Here is a 24,430-nt window from a genome sequence, read left to right as displayed (position 1 = left end):
CGTGCATCCGCACCCAGCTTGTTGTTCGCCCGAGTAGGGAAACCTTTGGTCCTTGGCCTTTGTCATCTACGTCTTTCATAGCATGACCATCTTTGCTTTATGGCATAGCCAAACATAGCCCTCGCGACATACTTCCATCCCGCTTAGTGCAGTGTCGCCCCACAACTGCACGTCTAGGCCAACGGACCCTTGCTTGCCTAGCTGAACCCAAGCCAAGCTCACAAGTCGACTCATGAGGCCCCTAAGATAGGTGCTTCAAGTATTCATTTGGCACGAAGGTCTCTATCCACCATTTCGGTAGCCCACAGGGCATAATCGTCCCACACGTCAAGCCTCCGGTGCTCGTTTTGTGCCCAGTGCTAGCCCTGAGGCTTCGTATCATCCATAGAGTTCCCAAGCTCGTATGGATATCTATGACCCTTGAGGTTCCCCCTCAAGGTAGCTCACTTGGTGCGGCTTGGTGGAAGCACGCACAGGGGAGGCTGGCTGAGCTTCAACACCTCTGCCCCTCTTATATATGCTTAAAATAAAAAAGCCCATGATCCCCTAGTAGACATGTTTTGGCCAGAGAATCATAATGGCCCTTTCTCACTCATCCGAACTCCGAATAAGACATCGTCTGTTCCTAAAGCTTTCTCTTGATTTCCTTCACACTTACATGAAGTTTCACCCCATTCCTATACTCGTGGAAATAGTTATGGCCTTCAGACACTTCAGCAAGTACGACAATGCCACTGCCCTTGGCGAAATTAAGCTTATAGGCAAACAAACTCCAAATAATGCCAAACTTGGTCAGTATATATAAAAGCATACTAGTAAAAAGGCCTACTACCTAAATCCGTATATTTCTCTCTTAACTCGAAAACGTACAGTCGTGATATTTAGGCACGTACGTGGCTGTTGCCCGCAGGCTAGACCCTTGGTATCATCCCAAGTCCTTGATAAACTCTCTTGGCACTCTTAGGACATGCAACACACCATATCTAGATGGTTGTTACCTCATGTAAAGCCCCTCTGCCTGATGCTCCTTCACAGCGCATTTTCAGCACATGTCGCCTACGCGACTGACACTCGTCCTGCTGCCCTACAACGCGCAATAATCATAGATGACATGACCCCCAAAATGCGGGGTGTGACATCCTCCCACACTCAACCTGTCATCATTCCCAATGACACATCAATGCCCACAACAACCCGGAGTCTGCCCCCTTGGGATGTACATCGCGGCTCCCTTAATCCTTGTGGGTCGGACTTCCTCAAAGTCCATCTCAAAATGGAGTCGTTCCCCTTGCACTTCTCCCCCAAGTATCTTCCGAGCGTGCCTTTGCACTGCACCTCCTGTCGGCGTTCACTTGGAAAGTGCCTCCGCACTTGCACCCTCTGGTGACTAACTTTGTGGTGACACATACTAGTCAACCACGCCATAACCCTCACGGCCTTGACATCGTCCGAAGCTCTTCCCACACTGGTAAAGCACATCAGCGTGCTCTTCTTGGCGCAGATTCCGCAGTTCAACAACTCGCGTAGCCCTTTTTGCTCCCATGGCTTAACATCCTACGAAGCCCTTTTGCGCCCTCAGGCGTAGCTCACGCAGCTCAATAGCTCGCGTAGCCCTTTTCTCGCCCTCGTTACCTGGAAGACTCTCTTGCTTCTGGACTCTCACCTCTTCATTGGTGGATCCTCGCACACTCAATATGGAGGATACTTGTTAAAGTACCTGTCCCGCTTGGCATACTAGCTCGGCTACTAGAAACCCATGCTGCAACATGACACCCTCGGCAACTGTGCTACTTCGTACCCTTTGGCACTCTTCAAGCTTCTTAGGATGTACTCCTGGTGAGTACTACATTCTCAAAGTGATAGCATCGCTACATTCAAGAACAAAGCTCTTTGTTTTCCAATTGTCACTTCCTCAGCAAGTACCCAAAGCTCCCAGTAGTACCTTGTACTCGCCCTATAGACAAGAACCCTCTTGGTTCTTCTAGCACGACTTCCCAGTCCGGTGTGCTTCGCACTTGGCCCCATCTCAATGGTCCCCGATCATTCGGCGTACCCCTTTCTAGAATGACACCTTCCAACTTAGAATCCCGCTCAATTCTGAAGCTTTGCTATTTCCTTCAAACTCGTCTCCTCACTTTGGCAATTTAGCGCTAGGCCCCCCTATCACATGGTTCGACTCCTTTTTCATACTCATGGTGGCTAACTTTACCCCATTGTGACACACATGTACTCCCTCTAAGAAGCCTACACATAGGTCCTTCTTTGTGGTTGTTAACGGACTCTCCTGCCATTTATCACAACCCTTTAGATAGCTAGGTAACTGCTAGCATCTAACACAATGTCCAACTCTCTGGAAGGTCCCTTCTCAATGCCCTCAGGCAGTCCACAAGTCTATCCTGCAGGAAAGACACTCATCTGATACGCTGCTCACATCCTTGGCAAGATCTCTTCACGGTCATGCCCAAAGTTTATAGTCCTGGATCACATTCTTTGCAATATGGTTGCACGACCTGGAAAACATGGCCTTTTCCTAACCACCCGACTCATCGGCATATCATCACCTTCAACTGAAGCCCAGACTTTTGAAAGAAATGGGGGTTGTCCATTTCCTTCGTCAAAACGGCCAACAGCTCCAACCTGCTGCTTAATATGAACAAAATGCCTCAACCTGACGAGCTTCCAATGCAACTGAACACTCTTAGTTCAAATGGTATTCAACCCGCACAAGGAACACTCTTAGTCTGCATACGACATTTCTTACGCCCATGCCTTGCTTAGCAAAGCTGCTAACCAACTACTAACAGAGTTTCTGACACACTGCCGGATCATCACAATCGAGAACAATTGAGCTTCTACTAACCGTCTGTCCCTTCTTGTGGAACTATCCCAACAACATCGAACAATGGCTCTCTTTGCAAACCAAATATGCCTCAATAGAATCCCTTTGAAAACAGCACCCGCTACACGGAAGATCCTGTTTCTGACCAGTAGTATCGTTTCCTTGTTCTTCGGTGGCATATGAACATCAATCACTGCTTCGATATGATCTCCGCACTGACATCCAAAATGCACTCGCCATCTCAATTTTTGCTTTGATATCATGTGTCATGGCAGAATATGGCCTTAAATAGATCTGACACCACGTGTCACGGGCCGACCTTTTTCCGGATGTTAGTGGTACTAAATAGCCCGTGCGGCGCCTGTAGTCACCCTACACTACAGGCCACCCTTTCATCTTTCCCATGTTTTTAGCACGATCATGTACCTGTGGTGAAGCTTGCCTAGGATGTTTGCTCTAATTGTGCCGCCCGTTTGATGTTTAGGCTCGTAGCCTTGTGTTATGCCCCGCAATATTACATCCCGCAGTATTATATTACGACGATGTTGTGCTCTACAGTAATATGTTACGATGATGTTACCCTCTGCAGTAATATATTACGATGGTGTTACGTCCTGCAGTAAAATATTACGATGATGTTATGCCTTGCAGTATTACATTACGATGATGTTATGCTTCACAGTATTTAGTTACGACAGTGTTGCACCCTACAGTATTTTACGTTGAATTTGTCGTAAGGTAATTGACATCAGTACAAGGAAGATTATTTGGGGATTATAAGGATTATGCTATTTCACAAGTGATTAGTAAATTTGTGAAGGTGAGAGGGGAAGCAAGTCGAAGAAAATGAATTTCGTTGAAATTTGGTATTTTGGGATAATATATGGCACAAGCTAAGATGCCCGATATTTATGGAATAGTACCATACAAGGTACCACATGGCCATGATAGTAAGGTGTGTTATAAAGTGAGTAGTATTTTAAGTAAATTTGGATAATTAAAGAATGGGATAAGATTAGACCCCACCCACGTGGCAGTAAGCCATCCTAAACTTATGGCTCTTAAGTCATAAGGATTATGTGGAAAGATTAAGGATAGGTGGTTAAGCCACCAAATAAGGTGGGGCCACATCAATTTTAACAAAACATATCTCTAACAAAGAGGGATCATATGTTGGATGCCTCAGTTACGTGATTGTTACCTTTCTAAATCTCTTTCCTTAGTTCATTTGTGGTTTACATTTTATATCTTGCTTAAACAATGTGGATGTACGAAAATGTGTCATATGTACATATCCACAATTTTTCTTTCATATCCTATGAACCATAAAATCTCACCAGCTTTGAATTTATTGGTATACAACCTTTTAAGTTGAAGCAAGAACAAGAAATAGTCTTAATGTGTAGTCTTAACAAAAGATGGAACACTCTTTCTGAATTCCAAATAGTTAGTACTATCGTACTTCAATTACTCAATTGTTGTTATGCCTATGGCTGTGTAACGTGAGATTTTGTAAAATTATAAGGGAGTACGGTGCAATCTTTCACAAGAATATTATATGGATTTTTCCCTACTTTAGGTATGTTGAGGCTATCCCTTCTTTCTTTTGGCATGATCCATACGATACGAACGAAATGTGCAAATGCACAAATTCCATGAATGACTCTATTCATAGAAGTATTAGAGATATCTATGTTCTTGAATTTTTGTGTGTCATAATATTTTATCATCTGTTCATGGATCTCAGAAAAAAATACGAAAGTTGAAAAGAGTTTACTTTATGATATTACTCAAAGGCAAAATGGTTTTATGAAGCTCCGAAAGATTTTATTAACGTACTTTTCATGCATTGCATTCATGTGCATTGACCCACAACTAAATGACATTATATACACTTATATATGTATGTATATATATGTATATGGGATATGGGAAAGGTTATGGTGTTATATACGCACCACCACCTGATCAGCTGGTATATGATGATGATGTTGCCCACAGTGGCTGAAATATGATTCAAACGACGTTATATACGCTTATATATGTATGTGTATTTATGTATATGGGATATGGGAAAGGTTATGGCGTTATATACGCACCACCACCTGATCAGCTGGTATACAATGATGATTTTGCCCACAGTGGCCGATATGATATGATGGGATGCCCTCAGAGGCTGATGATGTTATGAAACATGTACCTATGCATGACATGACATTCATACGCATATGCATGATGCTAAAAGTAATTTATGAGTTACAAAGTTATTTAGACTTACAGGTTGAGTCATGTACTCTATATGTCTTCCATGTCTCTTATGTATTTATTTATGTGCCTTACATACTCGGTACATTATTCGTACTGACATTCCTTTTGCCTGGGGATGCTACGTTTCATGCCCGCATGTTCCGATAGACAGGTCGAGAGCCCTCCAAGTAGGATATTAGCTCAGCGAAAGATGTTGGCGTGCTCCGTTTGCTTCGGAGTTGCTTGTTTGGCTGGTATGATTTAGACGTGTATTGTTTGGTATGGTAGGACTCTGTCCCGACCTTTATGATGTTTATGTACTCTTAGAGGCTTGTAGATATATGTCGTGTATATAAAAGATTGTACGGCCTTGTCGGCCTATGTTTTGAGTTTATAAAGGATCATGTTGGCTGATTAGGCCCGTATGTCATGTGTATATGATGATGCAATAAAAAAGATACATTATGTTGGTATTCGGTTGAGTAAGGTACCGGGTGCTCGTCGCGGTCCATCAGTTTGGGTCGTGACACCTTGACTAGATGTGGCACTTCTCATCTGCTATATCTCATCCATGCGCACACCCGGGGTTGGCTAAGGACATATCCATCCCTCGGCTAGCACTGAGCATCACTCTTGCGTGCACAGTCCAATCCTCAAGCTTGACACTCGCCTCGTGTATCTGCACCCAGCTTGTGCTTCGCCCGAGTAGGGCAACCTTTAGTCCTTGGCTTTTGTCATGTGCGTCTTTTATATCATGACCATCTTTGCCTTATGGCATAGCCAAACATAGCCCTCATGACATACTTCCATCCCGCATAGTGCAGTGTCTCCCCACAACTGCACGTCTAGGCCAACGGACCCTTGCTTGCCTAGCTGAACCCAAGCCAAGCTCACAAGTTGACACATGAGGCCCCTAAGATAGGTGATTCAAGTATCCAACCAGCATGGAGGTTTTTATCCACCATTTTGGTAGCCCACAGGGGATAATCGTCCCACACGTCAAGCCTCTGGTGCCCATTTTGTGCCCAACGCTAGCCTTGAGGCGTCGTGCTGTCCATAGATTTCCCAAGCTTGTATGGATACCTATGACACTCCTTTGGTACGGGTTGGTGGCAGCACGCACAGGGGAGGCTGGCTGAGCTTCAACACCTCTGCCCCCTTATATATGCTTAAAATAAAAAAGCCCATGATCCCCTAGTAGACATGTTTTGGCCAGAGAATCTTAATGACCCTTTCTCACTCATCTGAACTCTGAATAAGGTGCTGTCTGTTCTTAAAGCTTTCCCTTGACTTCCTTAACACTTCCATGAATTTTCACCCCATTCACATACTCATGGAAATAGTTATGGCCTTTGGACACTTTAGCAAATTACGACAATGCCACTTCCCTTGGCGAAGTCAAGCCCATAGGCAAACGAAATCAAAATTACACCAAACTTGGTCAGCATATATAAGAGTATACTAGGAACAAGGACTACTACCGAAATCCCTATATTTCTCTCTTAGATCGGAAATGTACGGTCGTGACATTTAGGCACATACGTGGTTGTCGCCCGCAGGCTAGACCCTTGGTCTCATCCCAAGTCCTTGATAAACTCTATTGGCACTCTTAGGACATGCAACATAACATATCTAGATGGTTTTTGCCTCATTCAAAGCCCCTCTTCCTGATGCTCCTTCACAATGCATTGTCAGCACACGTTGCCTACGCGACTGACGCTCGTCCTGCCGCCCTACATCGCCCAATACTCATGGATGACATGACCCCCCAGAATGTGGGGTGTGACACAAGGGCCTGATTGTGAGGACATTTATGGGATCGGGATGCACGCCACAACATGTTTTATTGATTCTGCCATGATTGGCATTTATATAACACTTGGGCAGAAGGAGCCCCTCCGAAGTCTGCACACCCCTAGTGAGCGCAGGTACCTACTGAGTGCGAGTTCCGAGTGCCGAGTGTTGAGTGATTGTGAGGAATGAGTGGCTGTGGTGCTTGAGTAATTGGGAGGACTGCGTGATGATTTGCCCGAGGGGCAGGATATGATTTCATCATTGATGCACATAGTTGCCTTATATTCTTGCTTTGAGAACTGTTGAAAGATAATCTATCTGACTTTACTTGAATTTGACTTAAACTAACTGATTTGACTTAAACTCTGGACTGAAAGCATGTCTACAATTTACTGAACTTTATGAAATGAACTGTATTTGCATAGCTCGTCACTACTTCTCAATTCCTTATTTATTTTTGTTACTTACTGAGTTGGTGTACTCATATTACTCTCTGCGCCTCGTGTGTAGATCCAGGAGTAATTGATTAGGGAGGTTGTTGATAGTCTTCACAGCAGTCTAGAGATAGTGAGGTAGCTGCCCGACATTCGCAGCCTTACTTTTCTTCTTCCCTATCTCTTTTGAGTTGTATTTTAGATTTCAGACTATGTTAAATCTTGTTATTGCCGGACCATTTCTATTAGATTCTCATGACTTAGTGACACCCCGATGTTTTGGGGCTTCCGTTCAGTATTTTTATATTGAGTTCAACTCTTGTTTACTTTTACGAAAAATCTGGTTATGAAAAAGATTTTAGTATATCTTTGAATGAATTATTGAAGTATTGTGAGAGTCGCCTGGCCTAGTATCATCGATAGGCTCCATCATGACTGGTTTGAGTTTAGGATCGTGACACCTTCGACGCTTGAAGCTCGGCAGTTAGCTCTGCGACTTTCTGCTGCATAGCCGAGAGGGCCTCCCTATCAAGTGACTCGCCTTGTGCGAAAGTCCCTATGCCGTGCAATCCACACGTGTAACGGCAGAATGATTTCTCTGGAAGGCCATATGACATTCCTTTTTTTGGACCGCCAACACATTGTAACCAAATCCTTTTAGCATCCTCGTCTAAAGGTCTTGTTGCCTTGCTCGTGTCAGTTGCTTGATGACTTTGACGGAACTCCTCCCAGCTACTTTGACAACGCCCCTACATATAAAATATGAAATTAAAATATAAATAATATTATAAACAAAATTATAACTTGCAAAAAATTTGGAAGCTTACATAGATAATCTCAGCCTGGTCCTCCACCCACTTATCTAGATCTGAGGTGTATTTCTTCTTCCGAATGTGAGTCTCCAGAAACAACTCATCATGATTCACTTTCCTCCCATATTTTTTTACTTCAAATGAAATGAAATATTTTAAATAAATTGAATTGAACTAAATATAATTATAAAATATTATTGTAAAGCTTTACGAAATTACCAGGCGCTAATCGTCCTATGCTAACAACACCCCCAGTGTAAGGAGCCATTCTTCTCAGATGCTCGCACTTTCTTTCCATGTTCACTTTCTTTTGAAATGCTTCAATTGACCACTGTCTCAATAAATCCTCCCATAAATGCAGGAGAAAAAAATCAGGCTTCTTATGTATTTTGCGAGCAGATGAGAAAGAGTCTGACAATCTCTTACGGGCCTTGTACTCAAAATTTTTAGCAACCGCCTATTTATATCGGTCTTCCCATGCACACTTCATCTGCAAATCAAATGTATAGTTTTAGATGGAGAAATGGTTTTTATAGCTCTTAACATTTATAAAAAAATGTGTTTGTACTTAGACTCATTGAAAATTTGTTGCTTGAGGTCGAAGGGAAAATCACCCCAACTCATATAGGCACCATTATACAACCTGCTAGTGGCATTGATGATTATTTTTGTAGTCTCGTGACTTGGTTGGAACCTATAATATGGTAATAAAAACATAGGAATCAATTAGTTTAATAATTATAAAATTAAATCATTTAACAAGTAATATATAAATCTTACCCACTCCTTCCAGGCTTGATTATGATCCTATTATATTGATCATACTGCACCTTCTCTGAATCAGACTCAACGTATGCATTAGAAGCATGTGTAAATGGGATATTTGTACCCTCAGATCTACTATCTCGAAGGCGGAGTCCTGAAATACTAGGAGATGCACGATGTGGAGATGGAGTGGCAGATGAAAATGGTTATGATCTAGATCGATGTAAGCTAGATGACTGTGATCCATACGGTGGAACGGAAGCTGGATGTACTTAAGAAGGTTGATGTCCATAAGCTGTGATGCAAGTGGACTAGACGATGGACGTATCGACCTACGGCCCTGCGATGGAAGACCTAGTGTAGGAACGAAAGGATATGAAGGGCTAGGCGAAGGCATCAGTCTATAGCCATGTGGTGGAGGATGATAAGAACTAAGAATACTTGATCTATGCAGTGAAATAATGTATATGAGAAGTCTAGGGAACGGAGGGAGTTCTACTATCCTCGAAATCTACTCGCCTCCTATCCTTCTTAGAATTCTCGTGACCACTTAGAACCCGATATTTACCATGATCATCATTACCTCGACCTTTGCCTGCCATCTGCAATTAAAAAATGTTAGTGTAAAATATAAATCAGTAAGAAAATAGTGCTTGAAAAACTAACATGCTAATCCCCATCAACATTTTCTTCCTCGCCCGTCCATTCATTCTCTTTGCTTGTTTCAGTTTCATCATCTATTTGTTGGTCTTCAGTTTTAATGGTTGTTATTTCCTCAATATCAACTTCTTCTAATATGTGTTGAGGATGCTTTAAGTCATTTTCTAATTGATCATCCATCAATTGGTGAACGATTGATATGTCATTTTGGTATGCAATGTCTAACAAATTTTCAACTTTCACCCTGCCCACGCGTTTTGTTTTAATTACCATCAACCAATCAAACTTATCCCTCCGTAATGGATATGGAGCATAATACACCTGCCTAACATTTTTTGCAATTATAAAAGAATCATAGCGATCATACTCCCTCTTGGTATTAACCTCAATTATGTTGTACTACGAGTGTACATTTGTACCTCTTCTAAAAGAAAAAGAGAAAGAGAGAAAAATCCCGATTTGGATTTGAAATAAGACATTTACCGACCGAAATTGGTCATTACGTTTAAAAGGCAGTTGACCGAATTTTGACCAAAATCGGTCGGAAATTTTAATTTTTTTAAAATAAATTAAATATTTCCAAACAACTGTGGTCGGTTCTTTTGTGAATTATTTTTTTCCTATCTTTTATATAGTACTTAATATTAAGAAGATTGTATTAGGTAATTACAAATATAAAATATTTAATACTAACAAACTAAAGAAACAAAAAGTATGATTCACATTGTAAATCAAATAAAGTGATTGAATAACTTTTTCATCTTTAAATTAAATAATACAAATAATTTGTTAGTGTTTAGGTGCAGTGGAGAGAGACTCGATCACTTAGACATTTGGTCTCAAGATTTTTCTTACGGACTCAATAATTCGGATTATCTAGTCACTTAAACTCAAGTATGATTCATATTCTAAATCAAATAAAGTGATTGAATATTTTATCCTATGTTCGAGTAAAATTGGTTCTCAAATTCAGATCAACTCAATTTCTAGAAGTAGAAGAAATGATACGCAATAAGAGTTTACTCGAACTTGTTAGTACTCTCTTCTAGCGATTACAATATGATAGATCTATATATATATATATATATATATATATATATATATATATATATATAGTCACAACCCAAATACCTAAATCTGTCACAACCCAAACTACCATGTCGTGATGATGCCTATCTTGGAACTAGGCAAGCCGACTCTTTACCAAAAACAATCAGATATTTCAATTTAAAGATATTTCCAAACTATTTAATAATACAACTTCACAAAGAAAATTTAAATAACAAAGTGCTGAAAGAAAAAGCCCGACAACGGGGTGTCACTAGTCATGAGCATCTACTAAAAAAACTATCCAATAATACTAAGACTAATACATTCTAGAAAATAACTAAAAACATCTATAGAAAGATAGAGGGAGAAGAGCAAGGCTGCGATCGCCATGCGGCTACCTTATTAACTCCAATAGATCCGCGACGGATGAAATAAACACTCTCTAGCACGTCCAGTAACCCCTGGATTTGCACACAAGGTGCAGAGAGCAATGTGAGTACACCAACTCAGTAAGTAATAACATTAAATAAAGACTGAGCAGTAGTGACGAGCAGTAAAACACATAAAATCTACATCATGAAATCTCAGTAAATACAACATGCTTTTAAATCAGTATGTGAGTCAAATAATCTTGTTTAAAATTCAGTTTTCGGTAAAAATCATTTGAAGATATTTTTCAATAGTTTCAATAGAGGCTCAATGCAAAAGAGAGTAAAAGTGATGAAAATCATAAACAACCCCTCGGACAAAACATCACTCATGTACAGCCCCTTGGGCATACCTCACAGTCACTCGTATACAGCTCCTCGGGCATACCTCACCATCACTCACACTCAATGGATAACCACGCTTACTGGGGGTATGCAGACTCCAGAGGGGCTCCTTCAGCCCAAGCGGTATAACGAGCCACCTCGTGGCATAAATCAATCAATCCCTCGGCCTCACTCAATCATAAAACTCTCAGGCCACTCGAGCATTTTAGTAAAAACAGGGGACTTACCCCGAAACAACATTTATATGCCTTAAAATAGAGTAATAAAACTGAGTTATGCAGTAAACATGTATAATCATAACTGAGTATAAATTTTCTGTAATGACCCAAGAGGTCATCACTTATTTTAAAATGAAATTCTGCATTCCGAGGCTTTAAAAACCTCTTTTAGCATTACCTCGATTTGCGTTCATAGTCCGGGCGCATAGCCGGAAAGCTTATATGTGAAAATCCGTGAAAAAGATAAATTTTGACTATAAAATGAATTAATTTGACTTCGGTCAACGTTTTGGGTAAACAGACCCGGACCCGTAATTTGACGGTCCTAGAGGGTCCGTAGGAAAATATGGGACTTGAGCGTATGCCCGAAATTGAATTCCGAGGTTCCAAGTCCGAGAAATGAATTTTTAAAGAAAATTATTTTCTGAAATTTGTTTAAAGGATTTGGAAATGAATTTTGATTAGAACATGTTGGTATCATGCCCATATTTTGGTTCCGGTAACCGGTACAGGTTTTATATGTGATTTAAGATGATTCTGTGAAGTTTGGTAAGAAACGGAATCCGTTTGACGTGATTCAGACCTTAATTGCAAAAAATTGGTGTTTGAAGAAGTTTTGAGAAATTTCATTAATTTTGAGGTTTAATTCGATGTTCATGATGTTATTTTGGTGATTTGATTACACAAATAAGTCTGTGGGATGTTTTTGAGGTTGTGTGTATATTTGGTTTGGAACCCCGAGGGCTCGGGTAAGTTTTGGATAGGCCACAGGATGCATTTTGGACTTAGAAAAATTACAGGTTTTCAGCTAATGTGCACAGGTCTGCAGGCTCTGGCTTGCAAATACGAGACCTCCATTGCAAATGCAAAAATGGGACCCGGGCAGGCCTGATCACAAATGCGACCTCTTGGCTCGCAAATGAGACATTTTTTATCGCAAATGCGAAACTCCCCTGTTCAGCCTTGGGTTGCAAATGTGACCCTGTCTTCGCAAATGCGAGCCTCTCTTTGCATTTCCCAACATAGTAGAGGTTGGGGTTCGCAATTCCCATACCTGAGACCTGCAACTTTTATACTTAGACGATTTTAAACCCATTTTTCATATCCTCTCAAAATATAAACACACTAGAGCGATTTTTCAAAGGCTTTTTCTTCTCCAAATAAATTGTAAGTCATTTTTAACTAGTTTAGTTCAATCATTAACATCCTTTAACATGATTTCAACTTAAAATCAATGATTTTCATGGGGAAAACTAGGTGTTTTGGGTAGAACCTAGGTTTTTCAAAAAATGGGGATTTGGACCTCGATTTGAGGTCCGATTTCAAAACAAATTATATATTTGGGTTTGTAGGGGAACGGGTAATCAAATTTTGGTTCGAATCTCGGGTTTTGACCGTGTGGGTCCGAGGGCGATTTTTGACTTTTTGGGCAAAACTTTGGGAAATTCATTTTCATGTATTCAAATTGATTCATTTAGCATTTATTGATGTAATTAAGTAATTTGTGAGTAGATACGAGCAAATTGGCGGTGGAATCAAGGGGTAAAGCCATAATTGAAACTTGAGTTGTATTCGTGGCATTGAGGTAAATGTTTGGTTTAACCTTAACTTGAGGGATTAGGAGTTGTGTCCTATTTGCTATTTTCTTCTTGTTGAGTACGACGTATAGGCATGGTGATGAGTATCTATACGTTGGTGTCGAGCATGACCGTGAGTCTTAAATAGCAATTTATTGTGTTCTTATATGATACCACAGATGCTTTAATTGATGATTCTCGGTATTGAGCAAAGATTAAGATTGTTTTCGTAGATATTACTTATGATTGAGTATTGATGTTAGCTGAGATGGTTAGACGTTGGGTTAAGATTGGTTATAGCTATTTCTTTCTTGCCGGAACATTTTTACTTTACCATCGATTCCTTTGCCGGGATAGTGTAGATCTTTGTTGATCCCTTGCCGGGATTCTTGTTGTGGTTGTTGTTAAATGTTATATGTGGATCGGGTTGCACGCCGCAACAATGTTATACGTGGAGCAGGTTGCACGCCGCAACAATGTTATATGTGGATCGGGTTGCACGCCGCAACAATGTTATATTGGATCGGGTTGCATGCCGTAATAGTGATATAAATGGATCGGGTTGCACGTTGCAATAGTGTTAAATGATAGGGATCGGGTTGCATGTCGTAACATTGTTAAATGATAAGGATCGGGTTGCACGATGCAACAGTGTTAAATGATAGGGATCGGGTTGCGCGCCACAACAGTGTTATTATTATTTTGTTGTCGTAGATTTTGAAGTGTTCTCGCATATGCCTCTTAAGTTTCTGCTGGATTTGATATTTCTCCTGTAGCATGTACCCCATCTCATGTTAATTGTTTATTCCTATTTATTTTCCGCCATATATTATATAACTGCACAGCTTTATCCGGAGTCTGGTCCTAGCCTCGTCACTACCTCGTCGGGGTTAGGCAAGGCACTTACCAGCACATGGGGTCGGTTGTGTTGATGCTACACTCTGCACTATGTGCAGATTCCGGAGCAGCCATTGGACAGTAGCACTTGGGGAGCCTGCCTTCAGTCCAGCCAGAGATCCCGAGGTAGTCCTACAGACGTCCGCAGGCCCGACGTTCTCTTCTACTTTATTATGTACTCTATTTTCATTAGATTTCGAGATAGATTGTATTTCTTTCAGAAATTTGTTGTAGTAATCTTAGTTCGTCCGTGATATTGTGACACCGAATTCCGAGTAAAGATGTGAGTTGTCATTATCATACTGGTTTTGGTTATTATATTAGATTAAGTCTTCCGCTTGATATCATTTATTGTTAATATCCAAATGTTGGTTATCTGTTAAATTCAGATTGTTAAAAAGGGTTAAAAATGAAAGAGTTAGCAATTTCTATGTTTAGTGGCTTGCCTAGCTTCTACGAGTAGGTGCTGTAAGCACGTGATTTTTGACCCTCCCCGAGAATTTTTACATTCTTAGCTTAAATATTTAATTTAGGACTAATATAGCCATTTTAACTATTTTTACTTTATTTCGTTACAAAAGAAAAATTACAAAAAAAATATATATATTTTAGTTTATGTATTTCTCATAAACTTGAAAAAAATACAAAAATTGCACTTTATTTTTGTACTTTATATAATTTCGAAAATTACAAAAAATATAGTTCTATTAATGTTTTATAGTCATTTTAACTTTGAAAAAATACAAAAAATATTACCTCATATTTTATCTTAATATTTAAAAACGAAAATTACAAAAAAATAGTTTTATTAATATTTTGTAGTTATTTTAAATCTTGAAAAAATATTAAGAAAATAATATAGTTTTGTTTTAAATAATTAGTCTTATTTTAGTAGCTATTTTGCTTACATAGGACTAGTTAAGCAACGTGTTCCTATTTCTCGGGTCCGGGCAAAAGAATAATATTCGGGTTCAAACTACCCGGTTTTAGGCCTAATTTCGGACCTAACCCATAATAAACCGTGTCCAGGACACATGGGGAACCCCACCACGCGTGGGGACATAAACCTTGAACCCCACCACGCGTGGGGCTCATTTTTCTTGGCAAAACATTACAAAACACGGACAAAGGCCAAAGCATAAAGGGACTTTTTTTGAATTTTTTAGGAGAGATCACTGTGGAATCGTCTTCTTCCTTTTTGAAAACCAGGGACTTTTCGAAATTTTGGAAGGGGCAACTATTCATCTTCTTCTCAAAAAGAGAAGAAGAAGAACCCTACTGAGGACCCCCTCCCCCCGAACGGAAAACCCACGACGACTTCCCCCAGCGTCCAAACCCAAAGACCACCCCGTCACCTTCCCCAGCTCCCTCTCCGCCATAACCACCAGCCCCACCATCGTCAAAACCACCCAACACCACCCGTCCCCTCCAACTCCATCACCCTACTATCCAAACGAACGCCGGAAAACCCTCACTGTCCAAACCAACCAGTCCTACACCCTAAAACCATCGTTAAACCCACCCGAACCAGCTTCCCCCGACGCTCGAACCACCGGCCCCGTCGAGCAGCAGCTGTTGCTGCTGCTGCTGCTGTGTCACCTTCCCTCCGTCGACCATGACCACTCCTCCATAGCTGCTTCTTCTTCACCAAGAAAAACTTAGCAAGGAACCCTAATCCATCAACGTCGGAACACCATCAAACACCCATCCTCACGTCCGGAATACCACCAAACGACCCACCATTGTTACCTATCCAGCAACGCCCCAGCTGACCCCTCGTCGTCAAACACCACCAGTCGACGGCCAATCAGCCCAGTTATCGTTGGTCGTTCACTATCGTCGTGCAGTCCATCGAGGTCGACTTTGGTTCTTCGAGGTCCGGTACGTCGAGGTGTTCGTCCGAGGTTTCATCATTGTTCCTCGTCGAGTGAAGTCCGGTTTGAGTTCCGTAGGAGGCACTGTTTGCCGTTCTAGAATTGTCGAGGTTCGAAGGTTGGTGTTCTTCGTCCTTTGTTTCATTTGTTCGTTTCGCATGTTATGATTCAACGCGAATGAGAGTATTTGATATTGATGAATGTCGAATGCAATTTTTTGTTATTTTGTTAAAAAATGTTTATTTTATGGATAGTTACCGCATGCTTAAAGTAAATGTGAGAACGTATGAACGGTTTGTGAGTCTTCTTGGTTGAATCGTTTTTTTTCTTCTCATTTTACCATGGATATTATCACTTATTAGAACCGTTGTTTTTATTCAACCTCAGATGACGTCATGGGTAGAAAATCATAATTGTTTTTAGGCTTGCCTTTAATAAAAATGAGACGAGCCTCGAAAAATGCACAAGCTGCGGGGCCCTCTAAACGTATATATTAAATACTTAGATTCCGGAACGAGCCGTTTAGCAAATTTCACGGCCCTACCCAAAATAATAATGCGCTAGTTGCTTTAGGCGCGCCTTTAATAATTTAATTTTCCTAAACTCGGGTGCACATTTATGTGACCCAAATCCAATTCTCAACGGAGTCGAAATGTGTTTCTAATCACGGGTACATTGATTGTGACGTGGTTCGAGGTGCGTGTCCATGACGTTGCAAATTCATTTTAAAAAATAAGAATGAGATGAGTCTCGCCGAATAAAATACACCCTCAGTAAATATTTGCTTTAAAAATTGTTTAGACTTCGGGATGGACTGTTTAGTAAAATTTCGCGGTCCTACCCAATATAAATACGCTAGTCGCTTTAGGCGCGCCTTTAATAATTTAATTTCCTTAAACTCGGGTGCACATTGATGTGACCCAAATCCAAATCTCAACGGAGTCAAAGCGTGTCGATGACCACGGGTACATTGATTGTAACGTGGTTCGAGATACGTTTTATAACGTTGCAATTCTTGATAAAAAATAACGGTAAATGATAAAAGCGGTTGAAAGATAAAATTTGCACATGGTTCATAATTGTATTAAAAATCAGATAAATAAGCCGAATATAACAGTTGAGCGACCGTGCTAGAACCACGGAACTCGGGAATGCCTAACACCTTCTCCCGGGTTAACAGAATTCCTTATCCGGATTTCTGGTACGCAGACCATAATATAGAGTCATTCTTTTCCTCGATTCGGGATTAAAATTGGTGACTTGGGACACCCTAAATCTCCCAAGTGGCGACTCTGAAATAAATAAACCAATCCCGTTTCGATTGTCCTTTAATTGGAAAAAACTCCCCCTTGCACCCCATCGGGTGCGGAAAAAGGAGGTGTGACAGCTCTGGCGACTCCGCTGGGGACTTTACACCCAGAACCACTGGTTCAGGGTTAAGAATTCGAGCTTAGAATAATTGTTATTATTTGGCTTTATTTATTATCTGATTATTACATGTTTTGAGCCTAATGTGCTAAATGCTGCTTTTACCGCTTTGATATTATTTGAACTGTATATAAACTGTGCCGAAACCTTTCTCTTCTTACCTCCGGGGATGTGCTTACTGGTTGAGACTCCTTATTCTGTTAGTGTCATACCCTAAATAAAAGAGGCTCGGAAAGTTTCTAAGCCGGCTGGCCTTTGGTTCCCGGAAAGGAGCTCCTTCCTCAGCTCGAGTTGTCCGCTCGGGTACACTGTCTAGAACACCGACCCAGGTTTTTGAACCTAGTATAACAAAGCCACATGCCGGATCCCTAGTAGGAACGTTTATTTGCATCATGTGCATTTGACTTAGGGGACTCAACATAGGGGTTGGGTCCGTCTAGGACAAGCAACCTGAAAATAATAGACAATCTTTCGGCATCCTATGTGCTACATGTTGTATTTAGTCAAGGGCGTATGGGTCATTTGGTCATTTCCAGCATGATGTTATTTTAATCAAAGCATGGGGAACGTTTGTGGAATCCAAGAAGCCTTGGAATTCCCTATGTCCCCCACGCTTGCTTTTTGGGAAAACACATGGGGAACATTTGTGGAATCCAAGAAGTCTTGGAATTCCCATATGTCCCCCACGCTTCATATGTTGGGAAAAGCGCATGGGGAGCATTTGCGGAATCCAAGAAGTCTTGGAAATCATTATGTCTCCCATGCCACATTTTTGAAAGAAATAATAAATATAAAAAATAAAATTACAAATAAAACAAAGCATGAAAATTCAAAAAGATTTTGTATGTTTTCATTATTTTCCACAGATTAAAAAAAATCATGAAAAAGAGGAGAATGACAGTGTACTACTTATTTTTAGAGAAAAATCAATGTCCGAGTAGTATCGAAACTCTGCCGAAATTTTGAGAAAATGAAAATGAATGTCTTATTAGTTTGTTATATTAAAAGCAAAGGAAAAGTAGAGAAAAAAATCATCATTGTTCTGTCTTGTTTTTAAAAAAATATAGAAAAGAAAATAGTTTGTTTTGCCATAAAAATGAAAATAAAAAAAAAGGGTTTTATTTTAAAATGGGTTTTATTTATTTATCTGTTTATGAAAATGTCAAAATAAAAATAAAAATAATAAAATAAAAAGAGTTGGGCGTTGAAAGTAGTTTTATTATTTGTTGCAAATATATATATATATATATATAAAATCCAAAAAGTTTTTCTTTATTTCCAAAATATGTATATATATATCTTTATCTGTTGCAAGAACATTTGTCTTACCAAAAGTTTTTAGAATCCCAATTTTCAAAACAAATAATCCAAAAATATTTTCCATTATTGACTTCTTTAGAAAGTCTTTCTAGTTGTTTCTTTAAAAAATAAAATAAAAAAAAAATAAAAAAAATATTTTGATTCTTCTTTCAGAAATTGAAAAGAAAATTCAAAATTCAAAAAAAAATATTTTTAGGAGCATTTGTTATATTAAAGGTAAAATTCCGAAAAAATATTTTCTTCTTTTCTTTAGAATAAAAAAAAAACGAAAATTCAAAAAATATTAGTCTTTCTTTTAAAAGAAAATCAATCAAAAAATAATATTTCCTTTCTTCTTTTAAAGTAGTTCTTTTGAACGAAAATTCAAAAAAAAAAAGTTAGTTCATCTGCTTATTTGCCTACTTATTCTTATAGGCCCGAACTACGCGGGTTTGATTCTCACCGGATGTGAGATACGTAGGCAACCCTCATCGGGTCCAACCCCACCTTTTGCTAAAATAGCCAAAAATCAAAAATTTTAATCTTGTCATAAATAAGTCGGGTGATGTCCAACCCACCTTTTGCTAAAATAGCCAAAAAACAAATAAATAAAAAATATATGTCAAATTTTAATTTTGTCATAAAGAAGTCAGGTGACGCTGTTTTGTCAAGACATAGCCGAATGTTCCCGAAAGGGACGCCGGAAGGCTGACTTTGCATAAACAGCCACCTTTGGGTCATTTTTTAAGACTTGGTCCAGTTGACCCCCACAACCTAAAAATCTTCGTCCCCGAGACGTTGAAAGGCCGTGTTTGCAATATTGGCTTTTCTAATTTGAAAAACGATAAAAAGAGTTATAAATAAGTCAGGTGATGCTGTTTTGTCATAAATAGTCGAATGTTCCCGAAAGGGACGCCGGAAGGCTGACCTGACATAAACAGCCACCTTTGGGTCATTTTGAGATATGGACCCACACAGCCTTAAAAAAGCTTCGTCCCCGAGACGCTGAAGGGCCGTGTTTTGCAACACCAAGTTTTATTATAATTTGAAAAAAAAGAGTCGACGGTCAGGTGAATACCGTTCAAATTTTGTCATAATAAGCCGAGCCAGCTTCGGCCGCGTCTTAAACCGTTCTTGCCGAAATAGCCTTAGAGTATCTTTCAGTTGTCGAAAGGCTATTTTCGTAAAAAACAGACAAGTTTGTAAAGTGTCATAAATAATCCTCCTCGACCTCAAAATTCATGTGAAATTTGGAAGGGGCCACATTTGCAAAAATAACCGTTTGGTTGCATTTGTCGAACAGAGAAAGGGAGCTAGCCTTTTGTTTTTGAGTTTGTAAAGCTTTTGATTAAAATATGTGGTTTGGTTGATTTTTGAGTTTGCAGGTCATCTTCAAACCTTTGAAACCCAGTTTGTTTTAATATGAAAAGTGAAAAGAAAAAATGTTCATTATTGTTTATCTTTTATTGGTCCGAACTACGCAAGGTCTGATTCATGCGGGGACATGATACGTAAGCAATCTCCATAAGATTCGACCACCACTAAAATAAAAAAATAAATAAAAAAAACATAATAATAAATAAATGAAAGAGAGTGTGGAAGATTTTCAGGGGGCACAATTGTCTAACTGCTTAGGTACATTGTATCTCTGATATATGATTGTCTGTCCAATGCCCTAACACTAACGTGATGGCTTCCCTTTGATGTGTCCATATATAGAAAGTGGTTGGTTGTGGTAACTCCTCCCTGCAAAGCAAAATCAAAGGACAATGGCTCAGAACCGCAGAACCGAGTGGGTCGGTACTGATGACCGACAACAATTGATCGAACGGAACAGCGGGTTGGTAGAAGAAGTGAGAATGCTGAGACAGCATGTGGCAGACATGTATCAGGCATGGATAACGGGAAAAGCACCACCCCCTCCACCGCCAAGTCTCTTGAGCTCGGTCATTTCCCAAGCACCCAGCACCATAATGGAAGATCCCCCATACTCTCCATCCCAACCCACTTATGGCAGCCTTCCCAGCTACCCGAGTAGCTCCATCACTCCTCAATGCTTCTCCGCTCCCCAACACCACTTCTTTCCCCGCCATACTTCACTTTCCAGGCACCCGGCTCCACAAAATGCCTACCTACCTACACAAGCCTACCAAAAGCCACCTGGATCAGGTTTCCGGCCCTGTCAACATGCAAGAATGAAGAGGTTGCTGAAACGAGGAAAGGCTCTCACCCCCATCGGGGTATCTTATGCCAGTCTGTTTGAAAGGCTAAGGCATGCTGGTTCGATTGAGCCACTCCCCGCATGTACTATAAATCCGCTTGCAAGGAGCTTTGATCCGGCAGCACGATGCGCCTACCACTCCAATGTCATAGGGCACAACATTGAGAGCTGTCATAGCTGGAGAAGGGAAGTAGAGATCCGAGAAGGGCGGGTTGCGATTAATAACAGTGACATGGAGCACTCGAACCTCCTCGAGAATTTGCCGACGGAGGTTGATGAGGTTGAAGCTGGTAATGGTCTCGGCAGTATTGATGCAAAGCTCAGTGGCTAAAATGCCAATTTTGATAAAGTGGGAGGACGTTTTGTTCCTGGGTCAGCAAGAGAGAAGCTTGTGGTGGCTCATTTTGTTGTCATTTCTGTTGTTCGGATTATTAGGGTTATGAGTCGGATGTTGTCTTGTCCAGTTTGTTTTAGGATTTTGTTCTGGATTGTTTTGTTTGTTTTGTTATTTAAACCATTTCACCGGTAGTCTAATACAAAGTCCGGTCTTTTATTATTTCCAGTCATCTTTTGTTTAGTCCTTTTACCATTTTTTGTTCGATGCCGATTCTAGGGACATAACATGCGCACCCAGTTTGGGCCTAATCTTAAAAGTTAATCCAAACCCTGGAGAGGTGATCAGAACAGTTAAAGAAAAATAAGAACGGTTGAGATCATACAGAGCTCGAGTCATGTGGAACTGGGGCAAGTTAAACACAAAGGAAACCGTTAAAAGGCAAAGATTTGCCGAATTGGCATGAGGGTCGTTCATAATAATGAGAATGGGAGTGTCGCCAACGGTGCTTTAGAAGTGACAAATGAACAAACAGATGTTTAACATAATTGTCAAGTCCAGCACCATCAGAAGAGACTACAAATTTAAAGTGTGTTATTTGCACTTGGCATGTTTTGAAGACTGGAATGACGAAGGCATTTTGTTCTGCTACCCAAACACTTTATCCTTCGTTAAACCCTTTTGAGCCTTATTTATTCTCTTTCATACCCCTCGTTCGGAATCAGTAGCAACGAAAAAGAAGAAAAAAAAAGAGAAAGAAAGAAAACAACAAAACGAAAAAAGAGAGAAAAAAAAAACGAAAAAGAAAAGAAAAGAAAATGATAACAAAGAAAAAAGTCAAATGAAAAAGAGGAATTGGGAACTACGTTTGACCTGATTCCTCAAAGAGGATACGTAGGCGCTTCACGGCTCGGTCATAGTTTTGAAAAATGAAAAAAAATCAGTTAAAATATCCCCAAGCAAGAAACTGGGGCAAAAGTTGCGTTTGATGTAAATAAATCTAATTCCGAAGGTTGTAATTAATAACCCAAAACTAATGCATTTTTTGAGCCTTTAATACCCTTTCTTTCTAGCCCTATCCAAAACCCACATTACGGTCCAAAGAAAGACCTTCCGATCAGTCTTCAAAAGATGCCAAGTCAGACAAATGACGAGTCTTACCGGCGAACATAACATTCTGTTCCACAGCAGAAAGGACTCTAATCTCCAGCAGAAAGAGTCATACCGGCAACACTCCAAATCCCCAGCTGGAAAGTGATACAAATGAGAGAGTCTTATCGGTGAAAACCTTCACAGGCACCATAAGGCGATGAAAGCTGAAAGAAGAACCCAAAAATGAGAGAGACTTGATAGCGAAAACCCTTTGGGCACTACAAGTCAAATAAGATTGAGAATCAGAGGGGGAATCGCCAATTGAAGATCTTAAAAGATAATTGACGACAGAGGATAGGCCACATACGCATGTCATGGCCATTAGAGTCGGTATCTGCGTTTGATAGATTTTTATTTATAGTTTCTTTTGTAAAAGAGTCATTCGTTTCCTTTGTCTTTTATTCTGTCCCCTTTTATCTATCTCCTTTCATAGAAAATTCCCCAATAGAGTCTGTCCGGTCAGAACAAGTATGAAATGACTGCAAAATATGCCATCAGCTTTCCAAGATGAGATCTGACTAGTATATCCGAATGGTATAGTCAGCAAGGAACAAGCGCGAGGTTAGTGTCAAAAAAGATATCCCCAGCAAAGGGAATTGACAAAAGGATTGACGAGCATCAAGAGGGATATCCTTGCCAAAACCAAGGTTATAAACCTCAAAGACAAGGCCCGTGAACAGAGCAAGGAGAGCAGTGAGCATGATTTGGCGAAGTCCATACTAGACTAAAAGGTCGGGAAAATGCCAGTTTCCGAGCTATGCCACAAAAGAAGATGGATATCCCCAGCAGGAAGGGATTATCCCCAACACATAATATCATCCCCAACAAGTTGTGGAACACAGAGCAAGGAGGGAGAAAGGGAAAACCATCCCAGCAGGAGTATCACAACCAACCACCATGTTTTAAACTAACAATTTTGTTTGATTTGAAACAGGTAAGGGAAATGGCATTGAGGCAGAAACGCATGCCACAAGGGATATTATCAAACTGGGGCAGAAAATTTTCCTTCCATTTAGAAAATTTTCTGGAAGTCAGGTACCCCCAGCTGATAACATTTTACCCCCCAACAGGTAAGTAAATCAAGGGAGGTAGTCTTTGAAGGAAGGAGCTATGCAAAAACAAAACAAAAAAGGATATGTCGGGTTCATCCACCCTCAAATAGGATATGTTGGGTTCATCCGCCATCAAACAGGATATGTGGGGTTCATCCGCCCTCAAATAGGATATGTCGGGTTCATCCGCCCTCAAATAGGATCTGTCGGGTTCATCCGCCCTCAAATAGGATATGTTGGGTTCATCCGCCCTCAAATAGGATCTGTCGGGTTCATCCGCCCTCAAATAGGATATGTTGGGTTCATCCGCCCTCAAATAGGATATGTCGGGTTCATCCGCCCTCAAATAGGATCTGTTGGGTTCATCCGCCCTCAAATAGGATATGTCGGGTTCATCCGCCCTCAAATAGGATCTGTTGGGTTCATCCGCCCTCAAATAGGATCTGTCGGGTTCATCCACCCTCAAATAGGATATGTTGGGTTCATCCGCCCTCAAATAGGATATGTTTGGGTTCATCCGCCCTCAAATAGGATATGTTGGGTTCATCCGCCCTCAAATAGGATATGTTGGGTTCATCCGCCCTCAAATAGGATATGTCGGGTTCATCCGCCCTCAAATAGGATATGTCGGGTTCATCCGCCCTCAAATAGGATCTGTCGGGTTCATCCGCCCTCAAATAGGATCTGTCGGGTTCATCCGCCCTCAAATAGGATATGTTGGGTTCATCCGCCCTCAAATAGGATATGTCGGGTTCATCCGCCCTCAAATAGGATATGTCGGGTTCATCCGCCCTCAAATAGGATATGTCGGGTTCATCCGCCCTCAAATAGGATATGTCGGGTTCATCCGCCCTCAAATAGGATATGTTGGGTTCATCCGCCCTCAAATAGGATATGTTGGGTTCATCCGCCCTCAAATAGGATATGTTGGGTTCATCCGCCCTCAAATAGGATATGTCGGGTTCATCCGCCCTCAAATAGGATATGTCGGGTTCATCCGCCCT

Source organism: Nicotiana tabacum, chromosome 3 (assembly GCF_000715075.1).
Source record: "Nicotiana tabacum cultivar K326 chromosome 3, ASM71507v2, whole genome shotgun sequence".
NCBI lineage: Eukaryota > Viridiplantae > Streptophyta > Magnoliopsida > Solanales > Solanaceae > Nicotiana > Nicotiana tabacum.
The sequence above is the reverse complement of the archived record's forward strand: the minus strand, read 5'-3'. Positions refer to the sequence as shown.